This window comes from Sciurus vulgaris (genome assembly GCF_902686455.1).
Source record: "Sciurus vulgaris genome assembly, chromosome: 11".
Taxonomy (NCBI): domain Eukaryota; kingdom Metazoa; phylum Chordata; class Mammalia; order Rodentia; family Sciuridae; genus Sciurus; species Sciurus vulgaris.
In genome coordinates this window covers 82,766,642-82,789,473 of record NC_136472.1, presented here as the reverse complement: position 1 = coordinate 82,789,473, position 22,832 = coordinate 82,766,642, and the positions used below count along the sequence as shown (strand labels likewise).

General features: G+C 34.8%; 1 protein-coding gene and 1 pseudogene across 8 annotated transcripts in view; one reads left to right on the top strand and one right to left on the bottom strand.

The window, feature by feature from the left end:
* Positions 1-22,832, top strand: part of DLG2 (discs large MAGUK scaffold protein 2) — a gene marked incomplete at its 3' end in the record, with an annotated part of 2,081,919 nt that overhangs the window by 77,621 nt on the left and 1,981,466 nt on the right. The window lies entirely within an intron of this gene.
* Positions 55-1,500, bottom strand: LOC306639594 (transcription initiation factor TFIID subunit 13-like; annotated as a pseudogene). The gene has a single exon. The product of its transcript is annotated as a transcription initiation factor TFIID subunit 13-like (transcript).

Below are 22,832 nucleotides of genomic sequence, written 5' to 3'. Positions count from 1 at the left end.
TTTTTGTTTAATTTTTCATGCTTTTTTCCTTGTATCAATAGGTTAAGCAAGTAAAATTTTCCCAGATACTGATTTATAGATGCAGTGGAATCAAAAAGTTCAGTTTCACAAACAGAAACATTCAATGATGTCTTTAAATGCAATTTTAATCCTTATTTTAAGCTAAGGTCAATAATTTAATGCAATGAGCTAACTACACACAAAACCTGTATATTCTGAACTACAAAAGTGTTTTCTGTAGCTACATATGGTTTCAGTCAACTACACACTTCCACGTGTACTGAAAAATATGTTAATAAAATGCTACCTCAAATGCTTATCCTGCCATTAACTCATTAAACATTGCCATTCCTGCTACTGAAAATAGATGATCGGGAAAAATGAGTTTTAAAATTTAAAAAGTAATATCAGTCCCAAAAGGTTTTAAATCAAAACGGCCTTTCAACATGAAAGCATCAACATGTAACTTTAAGTTTCTAAAAAAATAAAATAAAAAAATCACTCTTTAGAAAAGAATATTAAAACCAATTATCTTTTAAGACACATAATCATTCTTAGAAAAACTTGTAGTTTCAAATATCATCTCCTTAGAAGAAACACAAACCAGTTCACTGTCTTTACTAACCTCTCAGACCACAGTTGTCTAAAAACTTCAGAATATGTAAGGCATATGTCTCAGCTGTCATGGTCAAAATGACATTTAGATTTCACATATTATACAGCTATAGTACAGCTTATAATGGCACAAATATACCAAATATATACATACTACTTCATGCTTTAGATAGTCAAAAGTCAGAAGGAACTGCATAATTTTCAAGATACTTTAATGTACATGTAGTCATTAAAACCCAGTAAGTAATTCAAGTATGGTCATGTAAAGGCAGGCAATTAAAGATTCAAATATTGATCTAAAATCAAAGACATAAAAATAAAGGCTGAAAACTTTGTTTCTTCATCTTTCATTTACATGCCTAGGTATTAGGACATTATTGTAGAAAATACACAATTATTATATATGATTTCCACAGAAGATAATAAAATTTCATAAAGTACAAAAAGTACCAGGATACATAGTTTGCTTCATCAAATGCTTTTCTAGCTTGTTTCAACTCTTTGTTCATAGTAAGCAAGTCTTTAACCCTAGCAAACTTCCTTGGGTCCTTTCACATCAAGAAGACAATATCTTCAACTTGTACTTGACCTTGTCTTCCAATTGACATTTCCTTGTGAGTCATTTCAGTGATGAACTCTATGACAACGTCTTCAAGAATATCCACTGACTCAGTGTAAGGGTTCTGGTCATCCCCAAACCCATACATCATACATCGTATTCCTTAGAAAAAAATCTCTTTCCTTTACCCTGCCCACCTTCTGCACCTCCTCCAATCTCTTCATTTTCCTCCTCAAAAGTTGGGTCTTCCTCATCTGCCATCCCACTAGGCTGCCAGCCTACAGCCAGGGTGTAAGCTTTATGAATGGAAATTTTGCTTGCTCTTTGTTCACTGCTGTATTCTCAGATGCTAGAATGCTGTTTAGCATTTAATCATATTTGTGAATAATGAGATAATAATTAGGCTATTGTCCATCTAATTTTTTTTGTTGCATTCAAAGTGGTTTCTTTTGTGAGTTTGTTTTATAATTTTGTTTTCTTTTTGATTTCCTTCAGTTTCTCCGTTATGTATCTAGGTATAGATTTCTTTTTTAATTTTTATGTAAGGTTAATTTTATATAAGGTTAATCTAATCATGGTTTTCACCAATTCATAGCTATTATTTCTTTAATATTTTCTCTATTCATCTTTCTCTTGGAACTTCTGTTCAAACAGACTGATGAATGTCTTCCTTGTTTTGTACTCTGCAACTTTCATCCTCTCATTATATTTCTGTTTTTGAGTTGCATTTTTGGTAATTTTCTCATACCCATCTTTCCATGTAATAATTTGCACTTCAGCTCATTCCAATTTGATGATTAATTCATACATTGTGATTTTTAAAAAGCTTAATGATTATATATATTTTTAGAAGTTCAATTTTTTTGAAAATGATGCATTATCGCAAGTTTTTCTGTCATTATGTCTCCATTTCTTCTTTTATTGTGCTTCATTTTTCAGCACTGGGAATTGAATCCAGAGTCTCACACATGCTAGTCAAATGATCTACCATTGAGCTATACCCCAGCCTCTTCTTTATATGTTGCTAATAATATCAAGAATAAGTACCTGAAAATAACAGATTCTTTTATTTTCTAAAACTTTTTTTGGGGGCTAGGGCATTCTATTTTACTTATTTGTTATATCAAATGACTCTATTTTGGTGAATAAAGTTCTCATGTAACTTTTAAAGTTTGTGAGTTAAGCTTCAGCAAGAGTGTGTTTTACCGTAAGTTATATGTGCTGTAGAAATACACCTAGAGAGGGACAATTTTTTTCTGTACTCCAGGAGTCCAGTTTCTTTTAATTTCTTGTTTTGGAATAATTAAAAAACTGGCAAGGGATGTAAATATAAAATTTGGCATTGGTATTGTGAAATATGAAGACATTATAGAAAAATATAAACAAGAGAATCAATTACTTATAGCTCTATCTAGCAATAATGTTATCTGAAGTTCACCAGACATTCTGGTTTTGTAAATCTAAAGAAAGATTATTTATGGGTTAAAATCTTACACACTTAGATATGGCTTTTCTTTAGAATTTAGAATGCTGAGCAAAGGGAAGGGAAATCAAAGGACAATTCTCAAAGGGGCAAAGGGTAGCCACTGTTACATTAATTCAGTGTTGAAACTGTTTACTTTGACATTTTTGGCTATGGAACTGAAGTAGGATAAAAGACATAAGTATAGGTAGAAAGGAGATGTGGGACAACACAAGAATGGCTATGATTTAAAGTTCAGATTTAAAGTCTACTTTCACATGGATCAAAAGTCTGGATTTAAAGGTCACAAGTAGCACTATTGAATCAGTTATTAGATCTCATCAACAGTAAAAACAAAACAAAACAAAACAAAACAAAACAAAATGGAACAACCACAATATTCTGTCCACAAAGCAAAATCCATCAAAAAGAAAAGAAAATGATCTCCTCACCCCAACCCAGTCATGATTGACAAGTCAGTAAATGACCCCTCTCCCCATACTGGTGGTAACAAGGCAAGTTACCAACACCAAGGAGAACTTAAAACTTCCTCTTAGATCTTGTTCCTGTACTATTGATCTTCCATGCATTAGTATGCTTAGCTAAGAATGTAGCTAGTGAGTTCTTCTTTCATGCCTGCTACTCTACCCTGTTTCTCAGAGTGTATACTTCTTTCTTTCGTTCTTTCAATAAATTCAGTCTGTGCCTCACTTTGACCCATCTTTTAATTCATTTTCGTGATGATATAAAGGATCTTTGCAGTCTCAGTTAAGGTCCACTCCCTTTTGAAGGACCTCCTTAGGACCCTTGTCCTGGTGATCTTAAATGTTTGTGCTATGACACAGAAACAGAACATGAAAAATCATGGAATTATAGAAACTAAGACTAGCTGGATGTGGTGGCACATGCCTGCCGTCCCAGATTCTTGGGAGGTTGATGCAGGAATATTGCAAATTTAAGGCCAGAGTGGTTAATTTAATGAGACCCTGTCTCAAAATAAAATTTAAAAAATGGCCTGGAGATGCAACTCAGTGGTAGAGCACATGCCTATTATGGGTGAGACCTAAGTTCAATCCCCAGCACCAACAAAATAAAACAAAACAAAACCAAAAATAGAAACTCAGAGCTAACAGGTCAACATTTTTCTACTGTCCAAGTTGTTACATATTATGCAAACCTACAAAGAAAAAAAGAAAACTGCTATTGACAATATATTTACCTTAAAAGATTAAAGTCTCATGTCTTACTGTCCCCATAAGCTAAAAATTTTCATTTTGACCTATTTTATGATCAAAGAACCTCGTGGAGTTCATAGACCCATCAAATACATAGATAACATCCATAATTGACAAGTTAGTTTGTACAACAGGTCTCTGGGGGTTCCCTTCAACATAATACGTATTTGGAAGATGGTTTGACAATGGGGTAGTATCCTGCTTCTTTTGGTATATTTCCTACTTAGGTTGAACTCAGAAGTAAATTTAAAATTGCAATTAAAATGTTGAAGTTACCCAAAGTGAGGAGGAAAGAAAAGAAAACAAAATGAGGAGAAGCACCAGGAGGACAAAAAGTAGCTGCTGTTTTGAAAAGAATTCATTTTTCTTTCTCTGTGGGCATACAAGTGTGGGTAGATTTTTCTCAATTCTGTGGTTGTTGTAAATAAATTAGCTGTAAAGCAGTCACAGATTTTTTTTTCCTCCTTTAGTCCTCTAAATTACTTCAAGTGTCAAGCTGAGAAATCTGTAGGGCTTTCAGCAATAGCACACTGTTTCATATTATAATTTTTTAAAAGCAGAGACAGAAGCAACCCAAATAATTCCATTTACATCTGAATTAAATTCCTCAGGCATTTCTTGGATTTTATTAGCAATTCAACAAGAAGCCTAGTATTAGGAAATAGGGTGTAATTACAAAAGAAAGGGAGGGTTAGGAGTAAAGGGGCACTGAATTAATAATGCAGAATTTGGCTGCAATGGCTACTTTTGTTGTAATTAGAAGGTGGTGGATAAATTTTAATCCTTCAAAGTAATTTTCTGTGACTGAAAATCTGTATTTTAATTTTTTTTACATGTGATGTACTAATTGTTCCATTGCAAAAGTCAAATCAATAATAGTTTTATAATCCATCTCAACAGATGTGGGGATAATTCCTAAGTCATTTACTAACTTAAATTTCATATAATCTATTAGTGAATACATATTTAATAGTTGTTTATTAAACATAAAACACTTATAAACAATTATACTCGTATTACTAGCTGTGTTACATCGGCAGGTTAACTACTCTAGGACCATTGTCTTCTGTAAAATGAGGAGACTGGCCTAAATTTATTTCTTTTTTTCATATTTTATATTGGTGCATTATACATAATAGTGAAAAATTTTTAATGTATTTGCACATGAGCACAACATTATAATATATCCTTCTACGGTACCTCGTTTTCCCCTTTCTTCCTCCCTTCCTGGCTCCCTTCCTCAACTGGTCTCTTTTATTTTCATGAGATTCTGATCCTCCTTCCCCACCTATTTTCTTTTTTCTTTCTAGCTTACACATATGAAAGAAAGTACAACTCTTTTTTTAAAATTGGTTCTTTTTAGTTACGGTAGAATCTATTTTGATATATGTATACAAGCATGGATCATATCTTATTCTAATTAGAATCCCAGTCCTGTGGATGTATACAATGTGGAGATTCACACTGTGGTATGTGGCATATTTATATATGTACATAGGAAAGTTGTGTTCAATTCATTCCTCTGTCCTTTTTTTTTTTTTTTATCACTGCCCCTGCTCAATCCTACTGAATTTCTATTCCTTCTCCACTTATTGGATAATATGGGTTAGCATCCACATATCAGAGAAAACATTCAACCTTTGGCTTTTGGGGACTGTTCACTTAGCATAATAGTCTCCAGATCCATCCATTTACCAGCAAATGTCATGAAGTCTTTCTTCTTAATGGATGAATAATACTCCATGGGTACATATATACCACATTTTCTTTATCCATTCAGCTGTCGAAGGGCATAAACTAGGTCAAAAGGTGGCTCCATTCCAGGTTTTCTGAGGATTCTCCACACTGCTTTCCAGAGTGGCTGCACCAATTTGCAACTCCACCAGCAATGTAAGAGTGTGCCTTTTCCCCCACATCTTCGCCAACATCTATTGAAATAATCAGGTGATTCTTAACTTTAAGCCTATTGATGCAATGAATTACGTTTATTGATTTCCAGATGTTGAACCAACCTTGAATCCCTGGGATAAACCCCACTTGATCATGGTACACTATCTTTTTAATATATTTTTGTATGCGATTTGCCAGTATTTTGTTAAGGATTTTTGCATCTATGTTTATCAGGGATATTGGTGTAAAGTTTTCTTTCCTTGATGTGTCTTTGTCTGGTTTTGGTATCAGAGTGATACTAGCCTCATAGAATGAATTTGGAAAGGTTCCCTCCTTTTCTATTTCCTGGAATACTTTTGGAGGAGTATTCATATCAGTTCTTCTTTAAAGGTCTTGTAGAATGTTTCATTTTTTACAATTTTTTCTATTTCATGGAATAATTTGAGAAAAATTGATGTTAGTCCTTCTTTGAAGGTCTTATAGAACTTGGCTGAGAATCCATCTGGTCCTGGGCTTTTCTTTGTTAGTAGGATTTTGATGGTTTCTTCTATTTCATTGACTGAAATTGATCTGTATTAATTGTGTATATCCTCCTGAGTGGATAATTCATATTTCTATAGAAATTTGTCAATGTCTCTAAGATTTTCTATTGTATTAGATTATAAATTTTGAAGGTAGTTGTTTTATTGTTTGATCTATTTGGTTATATATGACAATAGAATGCATTTTGATTCATTCTACACAAATCAAGTACAACTTTTCATTTCTTTGGTTGTACATGATGTAGAGTCACACCATTCATGTAATCATACATGTATATAGGGTAATGATGCCTGTCTCATTTCACCATATTTCTTACCTTGTGCCCCCTTCCCTCCCCTCATTTCCCTCTACACAGCCCAGAGTTCCTACATTTTTCCCTTACTCCCCCCTGCCCATATGTATCAGCATCCACTTGTCAGAGAAAACATTTTGCCTTTGTTTTTTTTTTTTTTTTTTTTTTGGGGATTGGCTTATCTCACTTAGCTTGATAATTCTCCAACTCCATCCATTTACTTGCAAATGCCATAATTTTATTCTTTTTTAAGGCTGAGTAATATTCTGTTGTGTATATATACCACAGTTTCTTTATCCATTCATCAATTGAAGGGCATCTAGTTTGGTTCCCCAATCTAGCTATTGTGAATTGAGTTGCTATGAACATTGATGTGGCTGTGTCACTGTAGTATGCTGATTTTAAGTTCTTTGGGTATAGGCCAAGGAGTGGGATAACTGGGTCAAAAGGTGGGTCCATTTAGTTTCTAAGAAATCTCCATACTGCTTTCCAGAGTGGCTGCACCAATGTGCAATGCCATCAGCAATGTATGAGTGTATTTTCTCCCCACATCTTTGTCAACATCTATTGTTGCTTGTGTTTTATTTATTTATTTATTTTATTGTAAACAAATGGGGTACAACTTATTTCTCTGTACATGAAGTAGAGGCATATCATTTGTGTAATCATACATTTACATAGGGTAATGGTATTTGATTCATTCTGTTATTTTTTTTCCTCGACCCCCCCCCCCCCCCATCTTGTGTTCTTGATAATCATCATTCTAATTGGGGTGAGATGAAATCTTAGGGTAGTTTTGATTAGAATTTTTCTAATTACTAGAGGTGTTGAACAATTTTTCATATATCTGTTGATTGCTCGTAGATCTTCTTCTGTGAAGTGTCTGCTCAGTTCCTTACCCCATTTATTGATTGGGTTATTTGTATTTTTGGTGTTAAATTTTTTGAATTCTTTATAAATCCTGGAGATTAGTGCTCTATCTGAAGTTCATGTGGTAAAGATTTTCTCCCATTTTGTGGGCTGTCTCTTCACATTATTGATTGTTTCTTTTACTGAGAAAAACTTTCTAGTTTGAATCCATCCCATTTATTGATTCTTGATTTTAATTCTTGCACTTGGTGAGTCTTGTTAAGGAAGTCTGGTCCTAAGTGAACATGATGAAGATTTGGACCAACTTTTTCCTCTATAAGGTGCAGGTACTCTGGTCTAATTCCCAGGTCCTTGATCCATTCTGATTTGAGTTTTGGGCAGGGTGAGAGATAGGGGTTTAATTTCATTGCGCTACATGTGAATTTCCAGTTTTCCCAGCACCATTTGTTGAACAGGCTATCTTTTCTCCATTGTATGTTTTTTGGCAGCTTTGTCTAATATGAGATAACTGTTTTTATGTGAGTTTGTCTTTGTGTCTTCTGTTCTGTACCATTGATGCCAGTACCATGCATTTTTGTTACTATGGTTCTGTAGTATAGTTTAAGATCTGGTATTGTGATGCCTCTTGCTTCACTTTTCTTGCTAAGGATTGCTTTGGCTATTCCAGGTCTCTTATTTTTTCAAATGAATTTCATGACTACTTTCCCTTATTCTATGAGGTACATCATTGGGATTTTGATTGGAATTGCATTGAGTATGTATAGTGCTTTTGGTAGTATGGCCATTTTGACAATATTAATTCTGCCTATTCAAGAGCACAAGAGATCTTTTCATCTTTAAGGTTTTCTTTAATTTCTTTCTTTAGTGTGCTGTAGTTTGAAAATAGATTTTTTTTATCATTATCTGCTTTTTAGTAGTATCCATCATGATATTTCTGTTTTCACCATGAATTTTAGTAATTTAAGTTTTCTCTTTCACTACACTAACTTGGCTAAGAGTGTATAATTTTTATTTAATTTTTAAAAGAACCAAGTTTTTCTTTGGTCAACTTTTGGATTTTTTTTTTTTTTTTTTTGGTTTCAATTTCCTTGATTTCATCTCTATTAAATTTGGACTTTTTCTTTTTTTTTTTTTAAATGCACGTGAAAGCAGACTTTAAACATGGCCACTCTTGTGTTCTCCTGTATGTTTCCATTATACTGAAGGACCTCCAAAAAGGAGACCCCGACTCTATCCCTCGGACCGACGGCAACCCCAATCAACCACAGGAGGCGTCACTTGATGCAAACCGCAAGAGGTGTTTATTCCAGCGCGCTGGGACCCGACTCGTGACTCACGCAGGAGTGCAAGGGTCGAGTCCCTAGCAGAAAATCTTACAAGCTTATAAAGGCAGAAAACCACACATCGGGAGGGGTCGCACATGAAAGGGAGAAAAGGGAAAAGAAAAGAAAAAATGGGGGAACAAAGCTGCCGGGAAATTCCAAAGGGGGTCTAAGTTGTCTGATAACATACAACATGTTTCACAATGTTTTACAATAGGGCGTAGATTCTGGTCAATAGTTTCTGGTAATCCTACTGTTTGAGCACTATTTAGTCATCTAGCCCAATTTACTCTTTTACCCTCTGTTTGGGGCTATTTCCTGGAACAGCTTTTAGGGGCTTTTGCTCCCATCACTGGGAGGGTGACCTCAGGGAGTTAAGATAACTGGGAGAGTGACCTCAGGGAGTTAAGATAACCAGGAGGGTGACATCAGAGAGTTAAGACAATGGGCAGGAGACCTTAGGGAGTTAAGATAAAAAAATGTTCATTCTTTAGAACAGCTTACAGCTTAGAAATGTTCACTCTTTAAAACAGCTTAAAAAAATGTTCATTCTTTCAATACCTATTCTTATGTCTTCTACCTTAGTTCCATTTCTAGTCTTTTGAAGAACCTGCTTTCTTACTACCATAGCGGTTATACGAACCCATCAACAGAGTTTCAGTGTTCTGTTTCCTCCACATCCTCTCCAGCATTTATTGTTATTTGTATTCTTGATGGCTGCCATTCTAACTGGAGTGAGGTGAAGTGTCAGTGTAGCTTTAATTTGTCTTTCCATAATTTCTAAAGATATTGAATATTTTTTCATATATTTGTTGGCCATTTGTATTTCTTCTTTTGAGGAGTGTCTGTTTAGCTCATGTTTTCATTTATTTATTTAGTTTTTTTTTGGTGTTAAACTTTTTGAGTACTTTCTATATTTTGAATATAAATCCTGTGTTAAAAGAGTAGCTAACAAAGACTTTCTCTCATTCTGTGTGTTCTCTCTTGTTCTTGTTTCTTTTGCTGTGCAGAATCTTTTTAATTTAATGACATCCATTTATCAATTTTGATATTATCTCCTGAGCTTTAGGAGTCCTATTGAGGAAGTTGTTGCTTGCACTTATGCTTGAATGTTGACCCAATGTTTTCATCTAGAAGTTGCAAAATTTCTCTTCTGATCTCTTTTATATCTTGGATCTTTTGAGTTGATTTTTGTTCAGGGTAAGGGATAGGGATTTTATCTCATTTTTCTACATATGAATTACCAGTTTTCCTAGGACTGTTAAAAATTACCAGTGTATGTTTTTGGTGTCTTTGTGAAGAACCAGAGGAAAGTATCTGTGTGTTTGTCTCTGTGTAATCTATTCTGTACCATTTGTCTATGTGTTTGTATGCCAATTCAGTGTTTTTTTTTTTTTTAATTTGTTCTAATTAGTTATACATGACAGTAGAAAGCATTTTGACATATTACACATAAAGTGAGTGCTATTTTTGTTGCCATAGCCTGTAGCATAATTTGAAGTTGGGTATTGTGATGCTTCCAGCATTGCATTTTTGGTTTAGAATTTCTTCGGCTATTCTGAGACTTATTTTTCCAAAATAATTTTAGTACTTTTTTCCCCCTAATTCTGTGAATAATGTCATTTGTATTTTAATGGATATTGTATTGACTTTGTATATTAGTTTTGGTAGTATGATCATTTTAACAATATTAATTCTGCCTATCCATGAACATGGGAGGCCTTTCCATTTTTTAGTGTCTTCTTACATTTCTTTCTTCAGTGTTCTACAATTTTCATTGTAGAAGTCCTTCATCTCCTTGGTAAGATTTATTCATAGGAATCTATTTTTTTGAGGCTATCATGCATGAGATTTTTTTTTCTACTTTATCTCTAGTATTCATTTCTGTTCTGAATTCCACGAGGTCAGTAAAAATGAGAGTAATGATTTGGTATATAGATGGATGTCATCATTGTAATTTAAAGTCATAAATCCACAGGTATTATAGGGAATAAAAGGAATTATATCTTTTCTTACCCATCATAAGGTAATGGATGACACTACCATAACAACACATTAACAGAAGAAAAACATAACAAATTTAATCAAAATTTTAAGAGACATGGGAGCCTTTCAGATTGAAGATCCAAAGATACAATAGAAGTTTTTTTTTTTTTTTTTTTTTTCCTTTTTTGCTTTTATTTGGTGCTGAGGATTGAACCCAGGGCCTTACACATAATAATCACATTCTGTATCACTGAACTAAACTGATTTTATGCTTACGTGTGATGAAATATTGACAGCCTTGTAGAAATGGGATTGGAAGAAAGGGTATGAATTAATGGAAACAGACTGAGAGGGGAACCCAGCAAGGCCTGTCTGTCCAGATTCATTTTGGCTACCCAGTTATAGCATTTCTTCCTCCTAGCCATGGGAAAAGCCCACTGTGGAATGAGGGTCCTAATTTTTATATGAGTAGATATTACACAGAAAAGTGAGGAAAAATTAGAGTAATATTTTTAGGATTTATGACTGGGTATTCAGGAAAAGTGTTCTAGCTTATATGAATTGCCCTGGTAGAGAATGAGGGGCAAGAGAAGGGAAGGCAGGAGAAGGTAAGGTTTTGCTTCATTTTGGGTATTATTTTATGAGCCCCAACAATATTAATTATATCATTTTTCCTCAGCTTAGCAATAATTTCAGTAATTTATCTTTCTAAATCTAATGTGATTATGTCATTGCTTTGCTTTCAACCATTCATGGGAGAAAGTCAAAACTCCTCAGGATGGCACTGAGGAGTAAAGTAAATTGTACTTTGTCATAAAGTAAAGCAGTCATACTTTTTATTATATAGTCTCAACCTGTACTTTTTGCCTTATTTTTTGTAACCCAGAGGGACGAAGAACTGTAACTCTATTTCCAATACATGGCGTTAGATGAACAGACACAGAAAATAAATTTTTGCAACAAACTCTTTTGGCCCCAAAATCAAGTGTGAGAATGGTGGGTGAAACAAAGCAGAGTCAGAGCAAAATCTGGTGTGTTGCTAGCTATGATATTGAAAACATTTAAAAACAAGCAGACTTAGGGTCTTTGCTAGCCCCCATTGGTCCACTAGAAAGCACCCTGTTTGTGTAGCTCTACTAAGTGTACTTGACTTGAAGAGTAGGTGGCAACTTTGTGTAAAGAAAATGGTTCACAGTCCTCCTTCCACTGCTTTAGGTGAGAAAGCATGATATGACTAGAAGATAAAATCCAGCTTACTTCCATGTATGAGAGACTTTGTGTAAAAAGGTAATTTTACTTGTGGCCATGGAGACATGAGACCTAATGTGTTTGAGAAAAGGGCAACTGGTAAAATAATCAGAGGTATGGAGAGTTTTATGCACAAAGGTACACTTGAGTTTATGGTACTTTAAAAAAGAAATGGAGAAGTAAAGGATAGATATGTTCATAATTGCTGAAATTGTAAAGTATATGAAGAGCACAAATAGACTTGTTCATTAAATTTGAGAATATTAGAAATAAGGGGAACTTTTAAAAACATGATGGAAGTCATTTTAGGAAAAGGAAAGAGAATAATTATTTCTCTAAGCTAATACTAGATGCCATCGGGTTCTATTCTTGTGACAAGAGAGCATATCACATCCCTCCTCCACACCCTTCTCAGCCTCACTGTTTTATTCTCAGTTTTTATAAGATCAACATATACCCATGAGTGAGAACATGGAGTGTTGTCATTCCAAGCCTTATTTATTTAACATAATGTCCTCTGTACTCATTCATATTGCTGCACATGAAAGGATTTCATTTTTTAAAGGATTGAATCATAGTCTATTGTGTGTTTATATACACCACATTTTCTTTATCCATCTATTTGTTGATAAATGCCTAGTTTTTTTTCCATATCCTGTCAATTGTGAACAATATTGCAAAAAACATGAAAGTTTAAATACTTCTTCAATATACTGATTTCCATTCCTTTGGATATATATTCCAAAGTGGAATTGCTGGATCATATGGTATTTCTATTCCCAGGTTCTTGAAGAACCTCTGTACTGTTTTCCAAGATGGCTTTACAAATTTAGATTCCACCAACAATGTATGAGAGTTTCCCTTTCTTCTCTTCCTCACCAACGTTTGCTATTTTTTGTATTTTTGACAATAGCAATTCTAACTGCAGTGAGTTGATATCTCATTCTGGTTTTGATTTGCATTTCCCTGATGATTAGTGATGTTGAACTTGTTGGCCATTTTTTAAATGATTTTTTTTTTATTTACACATGATAGTAGAATGTATTTTGATGTATTACACAATCATGGAGTGTAACTTCCCATTTTTGTGGTTGTATATGATGTGGAGTTACACTGGTCTTGTATTCATATATGAACATAGGAATGCTGTGTCCAATTCATTCTATCGCCTTTCCCATTCTCTTTCCCATTCTCCCCCAACTACCCACCCCCCAGTCAATCAGGTGAACCTCTATTTCTCTCCTGACCCCCAATTTATTGTGAGTCAGCATCCACATATCAGAGAGAACATTTGGGTTTGTATTTTTGGGATTGGTTTATTTCATTTATCATGATAGTCTCCAGTTCTATTTACTGGCAAATGCCATAATTTCATTCTTCTTTATGACTGAGTAGTATTCCATTGTGCATATATACTACACTTTATTTATCCATTTATCTATTGAAGGGCACCTAGGTTGGTTCCATAGCTTAGCTATTGTGAATTGAACTGCTATAAATATTGATGTGGCCATGTCACTATAGTATGCTGATTTTTTTTTTTTTTTTTTTGGTACTGGGGATTGAACTCAGGGGCATTTAACCACTGAGCCACATCCCTAGCCCTTTTCTGTATTTTATTTAGGGACAGGATCTTGCTGAATTGCTTAGGGCCTTGCTAAGTTGCTGAGGCTAGCTTTGAACTAGTGATCCTCCTGCCTCAGCCTCCCTAGTCACTGAGATTATAGGCCTGCACCATGGTGCCCAGCTAGTATGCTGATTTTAAGTCTTTTGGGTACATGCTGACAAGGAATAACCAGGTCAAATGCTGTCTCCATTACAGGTTTTCTGAGGAATCTTCATACTGCTTTCCAGAGTGGTTATACCAATTTGCAGTCCCACCAGCAATGTATGAGTGTACCTTTTTTCTCACATCCTTGCTTGTTGGCCATTTTTATATCCCCTTTTGAGGAATGTCTGTTCTATTCATTTGCCAATTAAAAAAAATCAGATTATTTGATATTTTGCTGTTGAGTTGTCTGAGTTCTTTATATATTCTAGAATTTAATCCAGAAGAGTTGGAAAATGTTTTCTTCTATTCTGTAGGTTGTCTCTTCACTCTGTTGACAGTTTCCTTTTTTGTGCAGAAGCTTTTTAGTTTGATGTAATTCCCACTTATAAATTTTTGCTTTGGTTTCCTGTGCTTTTGGGATCTTATCTAAAAAATCTTTGTCCAGATTAATATCCTGAAGCATTTCCTCTGTATTTTCTTCTAATTGTTTCATAGCTATGGGTTTACATTTTAATCCATTTTAATTGATTTTTGTGTATGGTAAGAGATAAGGGCGTGGTTTGTTAATTATACCTATAAATGTCTAGTTTTCCCAGCACAGGGAAGAGACTTTCCTTTCTCCCATGTATGTACTTATGCTTTTGTCAAAAGCCAATTTAATTTATATTTGTCTGCAAATATAAATTTATTTCTGGACTCTCTATTTTGTTCCATTAGTCTATGTGCTGATATTTATTTCAGTACCATGCTATTCTGGATTTTTATCACTTTGTAGTATGTTTCAAAGTCAGTGTATGATCCATTTAGCTTTATTCTTTCTACTCAGGGTGACTTTGGCTATTTGGGGTCTTTTTTGTTTCCACTTGAATTTTAGGATCCCCTCATTTCTATGAAGAACATTCCTGGTGTTTCAAGGGGTTATATTGAATCTGTAGATACTTTGGACATTCTAACAATATGAATTCTTCCAATCAATAAACATGGAATACCTCCCTTCCTCCCCCCTTCATTCCTTCCTTCCTTCCTTCCTTCCTTCCTTCCTTCCTTCCTTCCTTCCTTCCTTCCTTCCTTCCTTCCTTCCTTCCTTCCCCTCCTCTTCTTTTTATTTCCTTTTTCTTCTTTCTTCTCTTCCTTTTCCTCACCTCCCCCTCCTTCTTCTATCCTCTTCAATTTCTTTCATCTATGTTTTAAATTTTCATTGTAGAGATCATTCACCTACTTAGTTAAATGTATTTCTAGATATTTTTGTAGGTATTGTAAATGGGATTGCTTTCTTGATTTCTCTTTCAATGAGTTTATTATTGGTGTATAGATATAATAGTGATTTTATATGTCAATTTTGTATTCTTCAGCTTTATTGAAAATGTTCATCAGTTCTAAATTTTTTGGTGAATTTTTTTCTCTATATAAGATCATTTTGTTTGCAAACAGAGAAAAGTTGACTTCCTTCTTTCCAATTTGGAAACCCTTTATATCTATCTCTTACCTAATTGTTTTGGATAAGACTTCCCACACTTTGTTGAATAAGGGATGAAAGTGGGCATTCTTTTCTTGTTCTAGATCTTGGAGAAAAAATTTCAATTTTTCTTCATTCAGTGTGATGTTGGCTGTGGACTTGTCATATATGATCTTTATTGTGTTATGGTACATTGATTCTATATTTAATTTGTTGAAAGTTTTTACAATGAAAAGATATTAAATTTTACCGAATACTTTTTCAGCACCTATTTAGATAATCAGGTTTTTTTTGTCCTTCATTCTGTGAATGGGATGTATTATGTTTATTGATTTGCATATGCAGAACCATCTTCTTGTATCCCTGAGATGAATCCCACTTGATAATGGTGTATATTACTTTTGATTTGCTAGTATTTTATGGAAATATTTTGCACCTATATCTTCAGGCATATTAGTTTATAATTATCTTTGTGTGTGTGTCTCTGTGTTCTTTTTTGATTCTGGTATCAGGGTAATGCTGGTCTTACAGAATGAGTTTGAAAGAATTTTCTCGCTTTCACTTTTTTTTTTCTTTTTTTTTTGAATAGTTTGAGGAGAATTCACATTTGTTCTTAAAAGTTTGGCACAATTCAGCAGTGAAGGAAAGTGGCTCTGGGCTTTACTTTGAGGATAACTTTATTACTGATTCAGTTTTGTTGCTCATTATGATCTGTTTTGGTTTTCTATTTCATGGCTTAATCTTGGTAGACCGTGTGTTTCCAGAAACTTATTATTTCTTCTAGGCTATCAAATTTGTTGGCATATCACTTTTTACAATAGTCCCTAATAATCCTTTGTATTTCTGTATTGTAGATATAATGTTTCTTTTTTATTTCTGATTTTTATTTATTTGAATCTTTTTTCTTATTTTAGCTCAAAATTGGTCAGTTTTGTTTATTATCACACACACAAAAAAATTACCTTTTTTCCCCTTGGCCTTTTAAATTATTTTTTTTTCTAGTATCTATTATATTTATTTCTGCTTCGATATTTATTTCCTTCTACTAATATTTAGTTTGGTTTGTTCTTGCTTTTCTAGTTTCTTGAGTAGTATTATTAGGTTGCTTACTTGAAATCTTTCTGCTTTTTTTGATGTTGGAATTTATTGTTATAAACTTTTCTCTTACTACTCCTTTTGTTATATTCCGTAGGTTTTGGCATTCTGTGTTTCCATTTTATTTGCTTCAGGGAATATAAAAGTTTTCCTTTTATTTTCTTTTTTGAACTATTGGACATTTAGAAGCATGTTGCTCATTTCTAATTTTCTTGCTTTGTGATAAGAGAAGATAGATGATATAATTTAAATGTAAAATATTATGACTTGTTTTATGCCCTAGCATATCTATCCTGGAGAATGTTCCATGTGATGATGAGAAGAGTGTGTATTCTGTAAGGATTGGATGAAACGTTCTGTAAGGTATATGAACTATAGTATAGTGTGACTCTGATGTTTCTCTAATTGTTTTTCTGGATGCCCTGTTCACTAGAGAAAGAGGGGTGTTGACATTTGCATCTACTATTATATTTAATCTTTCTCTTCCTTTAGACCTAATATTTGCATGATGTATTCTGGTGGATTAGTGTTAGGTACATACATATTTACAACTTTTATTTCCTCTTGTTGAAGTGATCCTTTTAAAATTGTATAATGAACTTGTCTCTTTTTACTGCTTTTGACTAAGTCTTTTTAATCTAATAGAAACAGTGTTCTCTTGCTTTGCTTTGGCTTCTGTTTGTGTGGAATACACTATTTCTTCACTTTTAGTCTATGTGTGTCTTTTTTGGTGAGATGAATTTCTTGTAGGCAGAATATAGTGAGATCTTATTTTGTCCATCAGCTAATTTACATATTTTTATTGGAAAATTTAATTTATTTATATTTAGGTTATTATTGATAGGCAACAACCCACTCTTGTCATTTTGTTAGTTGCTTTCTGTTTGTTTTACATATTCTTTGAGTTTTTCTTTCTCTTTTACTGTTAATCTTTGTGGTTCGATGATTTCCTATAGTGATAAGGTTTGATGCTTTTTTCTTTCTCCCTTGTGTATACTGTACTACTGAATTTATACACATGTGTTTCCATGATGGTAGTTATTTTCCTTTCATTTCTAGATGTAGCACTCCCTAAAGTATTTCTTGTAAGGTCAGTCTAGTCATTCTTAATTCACTCAGTTTTTGATTACATGAGAAACACTATTTATCCTTCATTTCTCAAGAACAGCTTTGCTGGGTATAATATTGTTGGTTGACAGTTTCTTTTTCTTTTAGCACTGCAAATATATTATCCCTTTCTCTCCTGTCATTTAAGGTCACTGTTGAGAAATTGCCTGTTAGTCTAATGGGGCTTTCCTTCCATATGACCTGATATATTTTTCTTACTGATTTTAGAATTCTTTTTCGTTGATAGCTTGATCATAATGTGCCTTGGAGAGGACTTCTTTGGGATTTAGATTTGGGGTTGTTTTTAGCATCATGGATCTGCATGTCCACATATCTCCCCAGACTTAGAAATATGTTGTTATATTTTGTTAACGTGCTTTCTCTGTGCACTCCTCCATCTCTTCTCCTTTGGTGCTCCCATCATGAGACTATTTGTTCATTTAATGGTGTCTAATAGGTCCTATAGATTTCCTGCTCTTTTTCTGACTGGGTTAACTTAAAAGGCCTGTCTAACGTTCAGAAATTCTTCTTTTGTTTGTTCTAGTCTGTTGTTGTGGTTCTCAATTGTACTTTTAAATTTCTCTCATTGAATTCTTCAGCTGCAAGTTTCTATTTCTTTTTTTTTTTTCAATGGTATCTCTTTGTTGAATTTCTCATTCAGATCATGAACTGTATTCCTGAGATCACTGAATTATTTGTTTTCTTTCATATTTTTATTTCTCACTGAGCTCCCTTAAGGTCATTATTTTGAATTTTTTTTTTTGGGGAATTTAATAAATTTCCTTTTCTTTTGTGTCCATTACTGGTTAATTATTATATTCCCTTAAGGGTGTCATCTTTTTTTGCTTCTTTATGTTTCTTGTGTCCCTATTATTGATATGTGCACTTCTAGTGTTTCAGTTACTTTTCCTTGGTTTTATGGAGTTTTTTTCCTCTTTTTTTTCTTTTTTTGGTAAGTCAGGACTTTCCTGGGGATGGGTGACAGGTATCAGTTCGTATGATGCATAGCTTTAATTCTGGGTGAGTTCAGTAATGTGGTAATTTCTCTGTAGTGTCTTCAGCTGTAATCCTTATCAGCAATGTCTGTTTATTCTGCAGCCTAGGCTGGAGATATTTGTTACTGTGGTGCCATGATGTAATTTTGCTGGGGCCAAGGATACTTTTTAACTGGGTGTTGAGCCAGACATGGTCATGTGTGAGTACTTGGGGCCGGTTGGCCATGTGGTGGGCTTATGGGTAAAAGGAGGGGCAACTTCATGTATGCCTATTTGTCACACATTGGTCCTTTGGACTGGATGCTGATACTACACGGGGACCTGTCAGACTGGCCAGCTATGCAGTAGGCTCAGGGAATAGTGCCATTACTTGGATGGCTAATGGACCAGCCTTGGGTTTACTGTGCTTGGTTGCACTCTATAGTGAGGTGGTTGTTTGGTAAGCAGTTTTGGAGGGGAGATTGACTATCTGGCTGTTCCACTAGTTGAACATGCATGCAAGCATATCAGGTTGGCCAGATGTATGGCAGGCTCACTGTGGGTAGTGCTGTTTTTATGGCCTCATATGTGTGTGGATCCTGTGTGATACCCAATTTTGTGTGCGTTCACCTGGGGTCGGAGCTACCACATAGATGGCTACCAGACTGGGCTTGCATATGGGTAGACTATTGACTATTTGTTGGCTTCCCTTTTGTATGAGTCCACCTGTTCTCTAGAAGATGCGGTACTATATGAGTTTGGAATCTGGGGTCTTGGTCTTTCTGCTGGACTTGGACTCTGAGAAGATGGGTTTGTGGTAATGCAAACACTTGTATACTCATGGTGGAATGACAGCTGAGTCTCATGAATGAACATATACTGTGACTACTAGCTTCTAGTGAGTCTGATTTCAAGATGGTGCTGAACATAGTAGTTTAGGTCATAGGGTGTGAGGGATATACAATGTGGGCTGCTTCTCTCTGGCAATATGGGTGTGTTAACTTTGGGTACTCTAAACTGTTGGGTTCATATGAGGATTAGGGGACTCTCCTGCCTAGAAAATCACTTGCCCCCTGAATGTGATTTGTCTAACAGAGAACCACAGTTGACTCAGAAAGTTTTAATACAATATCGTATGTATCAGACTGAATTACAGAGAAAAACTTCTCAGTATAGGCCTGGGTCATTCACAGTTACTTCATATAAGTTTCTGGCATATAGCTGGTTTGGAAGCAACAGAGAACATTTGTGGCCTTTGGCATTTTGTGCCTCAGAAATATTTCTCCTTAGTTTCTTTGCCAATTTAGAATTTAGATTTAGAGTTTTCACTTTTTTTTTTTTTTTTTTTTTTTTTTACAGGAAAGATTATAGAAACAGTGAGCTATCTGGGAAAACTAATCTTTGCTATTAGGTGGCGTATACAGTTTATTTCTTTACATAATGCCTGCTATTTATACACATTGTACTCATCTAATAAATATCTTTTTTTGGGGGGGGTACTGGGGTTTGAACTTAGGGGCACTCAACCACTGAGCCACATCGCCAACCCTGTTTTGTATTTCGTTTAGAGACAGGGTCTCACTGCGTTGCTTAGCACCTCGCCCTTGCTGAGGCTGGCTTTGAACTTGTGATCCTCCTACCTCAGTCTCCTGAGCTGCTGGGATTACAGGCATGTGCCACTACACCCAGCAAATAAATACCTTTTATATTGTTTCAGAATCATTGCCATCACAATGTCATATTATTTGTATCCTTAATATAAAATACTTGATCTCATAAAATTTGTTTTATTATAGTTTTGCTGTAAGACCAATTATTTGTAGACATTTCTCTCCCAGGCATTTTGACTTAGAAAGAATTTTGAAGCACTTGGAAAGTTAAAAGGAATTATCTATCAAAAAGTTCTACTAAGTGAAGCTTTTAGTGATTTTCACTCTGAATTTTGAGATCGCTTGAGCTTTATGAAATTCTCATGTCAACATTAAGAGTAGAAGATGTTTTGTATGTCAGATAGAAGTATTTTCCCAATTGATGAGTAGAACTACAAATTCATTGAAGAATAGTTCTTGTCCTTCAGGGCTAAAATCTATGCATATGTAATATTTTTTTATTCAAGTGTAACTTTTATCACATGATGATCTGAGCAGATTTCTCTCTCTCTCTGTTTTTTTGGTGGGGGGGTACCAGGGATTGAACCCTGGTGTGCTTAACCATTGAGTCACATCTATAGCCCTTCTTAAAGGAATATTTTATTTAGGAACAGGCTCTTGATGAATTGCATAGGGCTTCACTGCTAAGGCTGGCTTTGAATTCATGATGCTTCTGCCTCAGCCTCCCTAGTTGCTGGGATTAGAGGCATGTGCCACCATGCCTGCCCCAAATTCTCTCTTTAATAAGATGGTAGTTTCTGTGTAAGCAAAAGCCATGCCTTGAGAAAGTAACTATCACAGTGCCTAGTATAGAATCTCTGTATGTTATGGTTTAGATATGAGGTATTCTGCAAAAATTCATGTGTGAGACAATGCAAGAATGTTCAGGTAAAATGATTAAATTATGAGACATGTGACATAATCAGTGTATTAATCCAGTGATGGATTAACTGGATAGTAGCTCTAGGCAGATAGGATGTGGCTGGAATAAATAGGTTAGTAGGGGTGTGCCTTTGGAGTTTATATTTTGTGTCTGGTGACTGGAGTTTTCTCTCTGCTTCCTGCTTGACTGTCCTGAACTGCTGTTCTCCACAATGCCCTTCTGCCATGATGGTGTGCCTCACATTAGGCCTCGAGTTATAGAGTCAGCCACCCATGGACCGAATCTCTGAAACCATGAGCCACAATAAACTTTTACTTCTCTAAATTGTTCTTGTCAGGTCTTTTGGTCATAGCTACAAAAAGCTAACTAAAACAATATGTGCCAGTTTTTAGTTATGCAACACTATTAGTTTCCAATTGCTATCGTAAAAAAAAATACACAAATTCACTAGCTTTAAACAACACAAACTTATTTTCTTATAATTCTGAAGGTCAGAAGTCTAAAATTAGTTTCATAGGGTGAAGGTGTAAGTCAGGATGTTGGTGTAAGTCAGGGTGTTTCCTTCTGGATGCTTTGAGGGGGAGTATCCTTTTACTTGGTTTATCTAGCTTCTAATGATCACCCATATTTCTTGGGCTTATGGAACCCCCCACCATCTTTGGAGTGTACCACTTTAGTCTCTGCTTTCCATCATCCCAGTGCCTTTTTTGATTCCAGCTCCTACTATGTCCTTTTTATAAGGATTGTCATGATTACCGAGTTAGTCAGCTTTTTGTTTCTGGAACCAAAATACCTGGCAAGAATAACCCATAGAAGGCAAAGTTAATTTTGAGTTCACAGTTTTGGAGATTCTGTTCATGGTCAGATGAATCCATTGCTCTGAGCCTAAGATGAGGCATAACATCATGGCAGAATGGCAAAGTGGAAGAAAACTGCTCACCTAATGTCAGCTGGGGAGCAGAGAGGGAGAGAAAGGGTCATAGGGAACATGAACCCTTCTAGGGCATGTCCCAATGATATGCCTCCTCCAGCCACACCCCACATGCCCACAATTTCTACCTAGTTACTCAATTCAAACCCACCAAATGGATTAATCGATTAATCAACTGACTAGGTTATAGCTCTCATATTCTGACGATTTCAACTCCTGCTTAGCATACATACTTTTGGGAGACATATCCCACTTTAAAGGTTCTAGAGATTTGAACATGAATATTGTTGGGCGACCATTATTCAGTCTACAGTAGCAACCCGAGCAGAGCTTTGTACATTGTAATTACTTAACAATTACTTAACATGTGTTTGCTGAATTGCTTGTTATATAACTTTTAATAAGTTTTTGCCTGGGAATAGAGTCTTTTTTTTTTTTTTCCCCCAGAAGGCCCAGAATCATCAATGTTTCTCTGTTCTCTCTCCAGGATTCTAGATCTCTGTTCTGTTGAACAGAGTCTTATCTTCTCCAAAGATGGTCTGTTTTATTTACATTTGATTCAGATACATTAAGATGAATAAATTTGGTCCCGTCTCTCCATCTTGTATTATTTTCATTTTTTCAATCTACCAAAACTGTGATATATTAAGCAAAAATGAAGTTTTTTTTTTCCTGAGCCTCTTGCAAACTTTTCTAGATCAAAATGATGTTTTTTTTTCCCAATTTAAGCCTCAACTTACATACTACCTCCTACATGAAACTTAATTTGTTTTAGAGAAAGAAGGGAACTATTAATGAGTATACTTTTTGTACATTAATTCATTTCTTCAAATTTTATGGTGATGGTGAGGGAGGTCACATCACATGATTTGCTCCAAGTTAAAGAATCATAATTCAAAACCAGGTATTTGTGGGAGGGTGTGAAGTCTAGTGGTCAAGAGAAT